Source organism: Ranitomeya variabilis, chromosome 1 (genome assembly GCF_051348905.1).
Source record: "Ranitomeya variabilis isolate aRanVar5 chromosome 1, aRanVar5.hap1, whole genome shotgun sequence".
In the NCBI taxonomy this organism is placed as follows: domain Eukaryota; kingdom Metazoa; phylum Chordata; class Amphibia; order Anura; family Dendrobatidae; genus Ranitomeya; species Ranitomeya variabilis.
In genome coordinates this window covers 698207603-698216424 of record NC_135232.1, presented here as the reverse complement: position 1 = coordinate 698216424, position 8822 = coordinate 698207603, and positions in this window count along the sequence as shown.

Here is an 8822-nt window from a genome sequence, read left to right as displayed (position 1 = left end):
CCAAAAACACAGCAGCATATAGAGCACAGAGTCGCCGCAACCAGGGACACCTGTAAAAAGGCTTGAGTTGCCTGCCATATGAATTATTGTCCTGCTATTAGGATAGAGAAAGTGAGGACCTTGTGTGAGGCTTTAGGCAGCAAGGGACTACAACACAGAGCAGTAAGGAAGGCTTCCAACCCCACCTGGCTAGGGGGATTTCCGAATCGCTTCCAAGCTGGCCGGACCTCACCATCACCTGTGATCCATACCCTGGACTGTGGCTGCCTCATACCAGTAAAAGGTAAAGAGACTGCAACTTTGTGTCCTCCAATTCTTTCCGGCACTACACCATCTGACATCTTTGCTTACTACACCGGGAGCCCTGGGGACTAAACTTCACCTGTGGGGAGCCATACCATCCCTTCTGCAATAACATCATCCCTAGTGGACCCCTTTAAGCAGCATCGGTCATCCCTGACCGAATACCACAGGTGGCATCACAGACATTCTTTATTCAAAACAACCCCTTTAAAGGCTTTCACTTTAACTTGGATGCTGAGGGCCACGGACTGGGTCACTGCCGCCGTGACCACCCCTTTAATGACCACCGGACCCAGCCCGATACCCCAGGGTCTTAGCGGGTGCTCCAGCTTGGCGTCACAAACAGGATGGACCAACCCAGCAAACTGGGTCTTGTGCACCTAAGAGACTGTGCTTAAATGAGAGATCATTGAGCTGTTAATTTGCCGCCATTACTGCAGCTTGTGGCACGCAGGAGGAGAAGGGCGTGTTGTCGTGGGGGGAGCTTGGAGGAATGAAGCGAAAACCATGGCCGCCCCTCACCAATACTACTATGTAAGAGAAGTATGTCCGTCAACGAGAGAGGTCCGCCTCCAGGTCTGGGATGGAGGGAAGAGGAACTGCCCACAAAGATGAGCATAGTACAGTGAAACTGTGGGAAACCAGAGCGAAAAGGAAGTGCCGGAAAGCAACATGGCGGGAAGCGGAGGACAGATCCCGGAGCGTGGGGTGGAGCAAGAGGACTCCCCTAGCCGACCCTCGGATGATCCTTCCCAGCTACCGACGATGGATCCGGACCTCCTGCATAAGGAAGTGGAGGAACTTACCCAGCAGCTCGTTCGGATGCAGCTGGAGGCAATGACCGAATGGAAAGAGGCCTTTCTGGGGAACCCGACCAGGCGACCGCTAGCCAACTCGTCCGGCATGGAGCAGCAAAGAAGGCCCAGCACCCTGGAGTAGAATGTAAGGGGTGCGACCCTGACCCCAGCGGTGGAAGGCCCAATGGCTAGGCCCGAGTCACCCCCACCACTGTTCATCCCCAACCGGGGTTTTGGATCCCTTGGTGAAAGGTCACCATACACTGAGAGTTCCCCAGCCTCAAGTCCTGCTGCAACCCCTGTGCCAGACGACACCCTGGTAGGCCCCTTACCGATCCCGCCGACTCCAAGGCTTGGAGGAGTAGGCCATCGAGTGTACTGGGACCAGAGGGACAGCAGCCTGGACCAGATGACAGCCCGTTAGTTCCAACCAGTGGGACCCGGGTTAACTACATCGAACCCATGGTATTTGCAGGAGAGCAGACATGATAGAGCTCCAGAGGGAAATCCCCATCATGACATGGCGGGAGCACTGCAGATGGCAGGAGGAGTAGGAGAGGCAGCAATCCCTGGCCTGGCAGGAAGCATATGAAGATAGGAACCTGCAGGCAAAGGCCCGAACTCGTAAAATCCCTCGGGCAGAAAGGGGACCACAACGGCAGGGAGAAGTAGTTGTCTTCAATCAGAAGACAGGCTGGAGTTTCATCAAAGAACAGGGGATGATAAATTAAATATTTGTCAACCGTAGAGACATAGAATCCCACCTAATGGAAGGACACCCTGACAGGGACCTTTACCTCGGTGATAAAGTCACATACACCCGCCACGTCGGTGACAAAGGTTGGTACGCTCTTGACTAAAGAAAATGTGTACCAGTACAGAGCAGCCAAAGCATGCAGACCAGGCTGCAGCCTCAATCCCTGCAGGTGCAGCAGCAGGCCTGGCCAGGCCAGTTGCAAATTGTCACAAGTCCACCCAGACATTAGTGGTGGAGACAGCCAATGTGCCATGGTATGACGTACCAGTTGAAAGGTACGATCCTGAGTTCTCCCGGTCAGAGAGTAGCAACCAACAAGGGCTACCCTGGAAGAGGAAGTAGACAGTTAAAAGATTGCTGAAGTTTAAAAGTTAATCTGTTTGAAAAGACATTCGGATCATGGACGGTGAATGATCAAGAAACTTTCCATTGTACATAGTTAGCACTTCTTAAGGTGCTTCTTACTGGTTTTACAAATAAGCAATGAAGATACTGTTTATTGTTTGCACTAAAGTGATTGCCTTAATGTGACCAAGAACAAAAACCCGTTTGGCGTAGCCAAAGAAGTGGTCCAGAGAGGAGACAAGATATGCCTTGCAGCACGCCAAGGCCTACATTGGGGGTTTGGGATGGGTCCCCCATGCTGCTGTTGTTGGTGAGAAGGACCTCACAACTTGCTGAATAATAAAAATGTTATTAATATGATGTTAAAATACTTGATTGTTGGCACCTTTAAATGCTGCACTACCTCAGTTACAGAAAATGTTAGTATTTAATATTGCTAGAGAAGTTAACCCGTGAAAGGGAATTGTATTTTATATTTCAGTTTCTATTTCTGCACTTTATATATAGTTACATGTAATGTTCAAGGAAACAACCTCCCATAAAGGGAAGAAAAGTTATTTTACCAGTTAAAATGTATATTTTAAAAATCTTGTATGTCTTTAACCTGTTATTGTTTTTGTTTTCCCAGTCCCAGTCCGTGGAGGGTGATGCCATGCTTGAAGCGACGAGGATCCCTTTAGCAGGTAACCAGTACATACAGCACTGTTCTGACTCCAGGCCAGAAGGGGGAGCTCGAGACCCAGATTCAGGGGAACTTCCCTACATATATTCTAGCTGGAGGGGGAGTTAGTCAGTCTGTCAGAGAGGGGTGAGGAGTGGAAAGCTGGGCCTGTGCAGACACATGGTTCTGCAGCTCCTGGAAGGAGAGGAGAAAGACAGAGCAGTCTGTGAGGGACTGTGAGTGGAGAAGGAGTACAGGAGAAGTGAAGAGCTGCAGGGGAGCTGAAACTGAGCTCCTTCCACGCTGAAGCACAGAATACCAGAGGTCGGAATTCTGAGGTTGTGGGGTTAACTGTATGCCCCACAGCAGAAACCAGTGGGCAGGAGATTTCAGGTCGCCTGTCCACCATTACATCCGAAGGCACAGCAACATATAGAGCCCGGAGTTGCCGCAACCAGGAACACCTGTATAAAGGCTTGAGTTGCCTGCCTTATGGATTATTGTCCTGATAATAGGACAGAGAGAAAGTGAGGACCTTGTGTGAAGCCTTAGGCAGCAAGGGACAGCAACACAGCACAGTAAGGAAGGCTTCCAACCCCGCCTGGCTAGGGGGATTCCGAATCACTTCCAGGCTGGCCAGAACTCACCATCACCTGTCATCTGTACCCTGGACTGTGGCTGCATACTACCAGTAAAGGTAAAGAGACTGCAACCTTGTGTCCTCTCATTCTTTCCTGCACTTAACCATCTACCATTTTTACCTACTATACCGGGAGCCCTGGGATCAAGCTTTACCTGTGGGAAGCCATACCATCCCTGCTCCAGTACCATCATCCCTAGTGGACCCCTTTAAGCAGCGTCGGTCATCCCTGACCGAATACCACAGGTGGCATATTGAACATTCTTTATTCAAAACAACCCCTTTAAAGACTTTCCCTTTAACTTGGACGCCCAGGAACACGGACCGGGTCACTTTCACTGTGACCACCCCTTTAATGACCACCGGACCCAGCCCGAGTACCCCAGGATCCTAGCGGGCGCTCCACAAGCACCAGCAGTGATGCAAAAGCTTCAAAAAGTATTTGCCACAACAAGACCCAGTACAATGTGACAGATCAGCACAGTGACTGCTCTGTAACATCCCTAAGCTTGTATGAGGAAGTACAGGGCGATCACTGTGTTCTGATTGTGTCTGTGTGCTCTGATTGATGTGAACAATGTCATCAGAACTGGCCCTGGTGATGCAGTAGTTGCTAAGCCCCAGCATTTGACCGATCGTGGGCTGGACATCAGTGTGGCAGGCAATCTGATTGCCTGAAAATGCTGTGATTGGTTGTTCATAGCGATGAGCAAAAATACTCGTTACTCGAGATTTCCCGAGCATGCTCGGGTGACCTCCGAGTATTTTTTAGTGCTCGGAGATTTAGTTTTCCTCACCTCAGCTGAATGATTTACATCTCTTAGCCAGCTTGATTACATGTGGGGATTCCCTAGCAACCAGGCAACCCCCACATCTACTTATGCTGGCTAACAGATGTAAATCATTCAGCTGCGGCGATGAAAACTAAATCTCCAAGCACTATATTTTTAATCTTTAAAGAGTCCATAATAACAGGGTGTGTACCACAAGACTGGCGTATAGCAAATGTGGTGCCAATATTTAAAAAGGGGACAAAAACTGAACTCGGAAATTATAGGCCAGTAAGCTTAACCTCTACTGTGGGTAAAATCCTGGAGGGCATTCTAAGGGATGCTATACTGGAGTATCTGAAGAGGAATAACCTCATGACCCAGTATCAGCACGGGTTTACTAGGGACCGTTCATGTCAGACTAATTTGATCAGCTTCTATGAAGAGGTAAGTTCCGGACTGGACCAAGGGAGCCCAGTGGATGTAGTGTATATGGACTTTTCAAAAGCTTTTGATACGGTGCCACACAAAAGGTTGATACATAAAATGAGAATAATGGGGATAGGGGAAAATATGTGCAAGTGGGTTGAGAGCTGGCTCAAGGATAGGAAACAAAGGGTGGTTATTAATGGAGCACACTCAGACTGGGTCGCTGTTAGCAGTGGGGTACCACAGGGGTCAGTATTGGGCCCTCTTCTTTTTAACATATTTATTAATGACCTTGTAGGGGGCATTCAGAGTAGAATTTCAATATTTGCAGATGACACTAAACTCTGCAGGGTAATCAATACAGAGGAGGACAATTTTATATTACAGGATGATTTATGTAAACTAGAAGCTTGGGCTGATAAATGGCAAATGAGCTTTAATGGGGATAAATGTAAGGTCATGCACTTGGGTAGAAGTAATAAGATGTATAACTATGTGCTTAATTCTAAAACTCTGGGTAAAACTGTCAATGAAAAGGACCTGGGTGTATGGGTGGATGACAAACTCATATTCAGTGGCCAGTGTCAGGAAGCTGCTACAAAGGCAAATAAAATAATGGGATGTATTAAAAGAGGCATAGATGCTCATGAGGAGAACATAATTTTACCTCTATACAAGTCACTAGTGCGACCACACTTAGAATACTGTGCACAGTTCTGGTGTCCGGTGTATAAGAAAGACATAGCTGAACTAGAGCGGGTGCAGAGAAGAGCGACCAAGGTTATTAGAGGACTGGGGGGTCTGCAATACCAAGATAGGTTATTACACTTGGGGCTATTTAGTTTGGAAAAACGAAGGCTAAGGGGTGATCTTATGTTAATGTATAAATATATGAGGGGACAGTACAAAGACCTTTCTGATGATCTTTTTAATCATAGACCTGAGACAGGGATAAGGGGGCATCCTCTACGTCTGGAGGAAAAAAGGTTTAAGCATAATAACAGACGCGGGTTCTTTACTGTAAGAGCAGTGAGACTATGGAACTCTCTGCCGTATGATGTTGTAATGAGTGATTCATTACTTAAATTTAAGAGGGGCCTGGATACCTTTCTGGAAAAGTATACTGTTACAGGGTATGTATACTAGATTCCTTGATAAGGCGTTGATCCAGGGAACTAGTCTGATTGCCGTATGTGGGGTCGGGAAGGAATTTTTTTCCCCATGGTGGAGCTTACTCTTACCACATGGGTTTTTTTTGCCTTCCCCTGGATCAACATGTTAGGGCATGTTAGGTTAGGCTATGGGTTGAACTAGATGGACTTAAAGTCTTCCTTCAACATTAATAACTATGTAACTATGTAACTATGTAACTAAAAAATACTCGGAGGTCACCCGAGCGTGCTCGGGAAATCTCGAGTAATGAGTATATTCGCTCATCACTAGTTGTTGAGAATTAAATAGCCAATCACAGCGATCGTAGTTTGTGGTGAGGGAAGTGAGGCGCTACCTCACAGGTCAACGCCATCATGTGTTCTCCTTCAAGATGGCGCAGGCAGCTGAAAGCGGTCACGGTGCCGTATTTTAGCCATCTCGAACCCAGTACATCTAAAGTCGGTAAGTACCTATTGACTGAGACGTATTGTGTACGTGTAAGGTCAGGAAGGGGTTAAATCAGTATTTACATTTTTCCCCATTTTCTTCCTCTAAAACCTAGGTGAGTCGTATGGTCCGGTGCATCCTATAGCCCAAAAAATACGGTATTCAGGGTCGGACTGGCCTGGTGGGGTATCGAGGAAATCCCGGTGGGCCCTTGTCTCTGGGGGCAGGAGAGGAGAAGAAGAAGAAAAAAGTCCGTGGTTTTTAGGGGCACGGGCCCTTTAAAAGCGCAGACAGAGAAAGTGCTGGGGCGCATGCACGCAGCGATCATTACATGAACCGCATCGTCGCACGTCCCAATAGTAGCTGTCAAGTGTGCGCCCGTTGTCACCGGTGTATGACATCAGTGTCATGTGCCGCATGCGCCGGGTGCACATCAGCCACCTGCCTCTGCTAGGTCGGCGGCCATTTTACTATGTGCGCGCCAACCTGCAAAGAGGAGGATGAGAATGCCGCCTGGAGCCGGGAGCGCATGAAAGTAAGAGGAATCTTCTGTCTGTCTCTCTGCCTGTGTCTCTCTGCCTTTCCATGATGCCAGGATAAGGGGCCAGGATGGCTATATAGGGGGAGCAGGAAAAAAAGGACCTGGATGGATGTAAGGGGGCGAGGGGGAGCAGGAAAAAAGGACCAGGATAGATATAAGGGCGGCAGCAGGAATGGATGGATATATGGGGGGGGGAGCAAGAAAAAAGTACCAGGATGGATATAAGGGGGTGGCAGGATGGATATATGGGGGAAGGGGGGGCAGGAAAAAAGAACCGGGATGGATATAAGGGGGCGGTAGAATGGATATTTGGGGGAAGGAAAAAAGGACCAGGATGGATATAAGGGGGACGACAGGATGGATATATGGGGGGAAGGAAAAAAGGACTAGGATGGATATAAGGGGGGTGGCAGGATGGATATATGGGGAGCAGGAAAAAAGGACCAAGATGGATATAAGGGGGCAGCAGGATGGATATGCAGCGCCCCAGAGACCTGGTCCTTGCAGTAACATCGCTCCGCCGCTAAGGGGAGTGATGGTACGTCTGATGGCACTGAAGGAGTTCACCTGACCAGGTATCACAGACACCAATACACTTCATAGTCTGGCCTCCAGGGGGAGCAAAGGGCACTATGTATTAGGCCACTTCTCACAGTCTGGTAAAACTGGGGGTTAGATTGAAAGTGAGACAGAAAGCTGACTGGGTTGGAACCAGGCAACATCCTGTGGCAGAGGGTGTTGCAGGGGAAGATTCAGGGGGGTCCCTGTCAGGGGTGGGATCCTGACAGAGGCCTAGCAAACAGAAAGAACGTTATGGGACCGCGCCTGCACTTCATCGCGGCGGTACCCCAAGAAAGGACAAGAATCGAGGTTTATTGTGAAGAGTGAGAAACGAGATCAAAGCAACAAGGAGAAAACACCAGTAGGAGTCGTGCTGTAAGATCGAGGCAACATCCTACTGAGGCGTGTAGCCGGTGGCCGGAAACGCCGAGGAAGTACTGGCTCCAAGCCTTACTTCAAACCAACGGCAGGACTGTCAGTTATAGGCGGGCTGTCTCACCTAAATCACCTAAGCAGACATAGGGGGCAACAGTGGGAGAGGGGCGACTCTAGGGTCCCGGAAGAACTCCAGGCCTACCCGTCATACGGGTGCGTCCTAGCCATATCATCTGGGGGATGGAGAAGAACATCAGAATCAGTTGTGAGGGAACATCAGAAACAGACACAACAGTTGTGAGGACTATCCCGTGGTGCTCAGCAGGGAAGGACTACAACACACAAGCGCTAGAAGGAAGGCACAGATTTCCACCTGCAAAGGGAGCTCTGGAGGTGCCATCGGACCGGCCGGTCTCAGACAGCCCTGTTAACCGTACTCTGGATTGAGGATCCAGAAGCCTTCAGTAAAGAGGTAAAGAGACTGCAACCTTATGTCCTCGTTATTCATCGTACCCTGCACCACACATCATCACTCTCAACTTTCATTGGACGCCCCTTAGCAGGGTCACGGACTGGGTCTAGCCACCGTGACAATCCCAGAACTGAGACAGAGGCCCGGTACCGGGTATCCCTCGGCCCTGCGACTGTGGGGGCGCTCCAATTTGGCATCACGAACAGGATCTACTTAAGCCTGAAGAATCAGGTCATGTGCGCCTTGGAACTGTGATTTATTGTGCTTGGACTGTGACTTATTGCAAAGACTGTGTATTGCCACTTGCCGCCAAAACCGCCACCATTACAGCGCTAAGGAGAGCGCAGGAGAAGAAGAAGGGCGTGGAGTGGGCGTAGACAAGCTGAAGAGCGCGAAAGACAATGGCCGCCCAGTCTAAGTATTTCTGTATCCTGAGGACGTGTCCGTCAGCAGCTGAGGTCCGCTTCCTTATTCTCTTTGGAGGGTGGAGACCATGGAGACGGGGCCGCCCACGAAAGAGAGCGCGGGAAGAAGATGCCGAGGAGGAGGCAAAGATGGCGACGTCGGAAGCA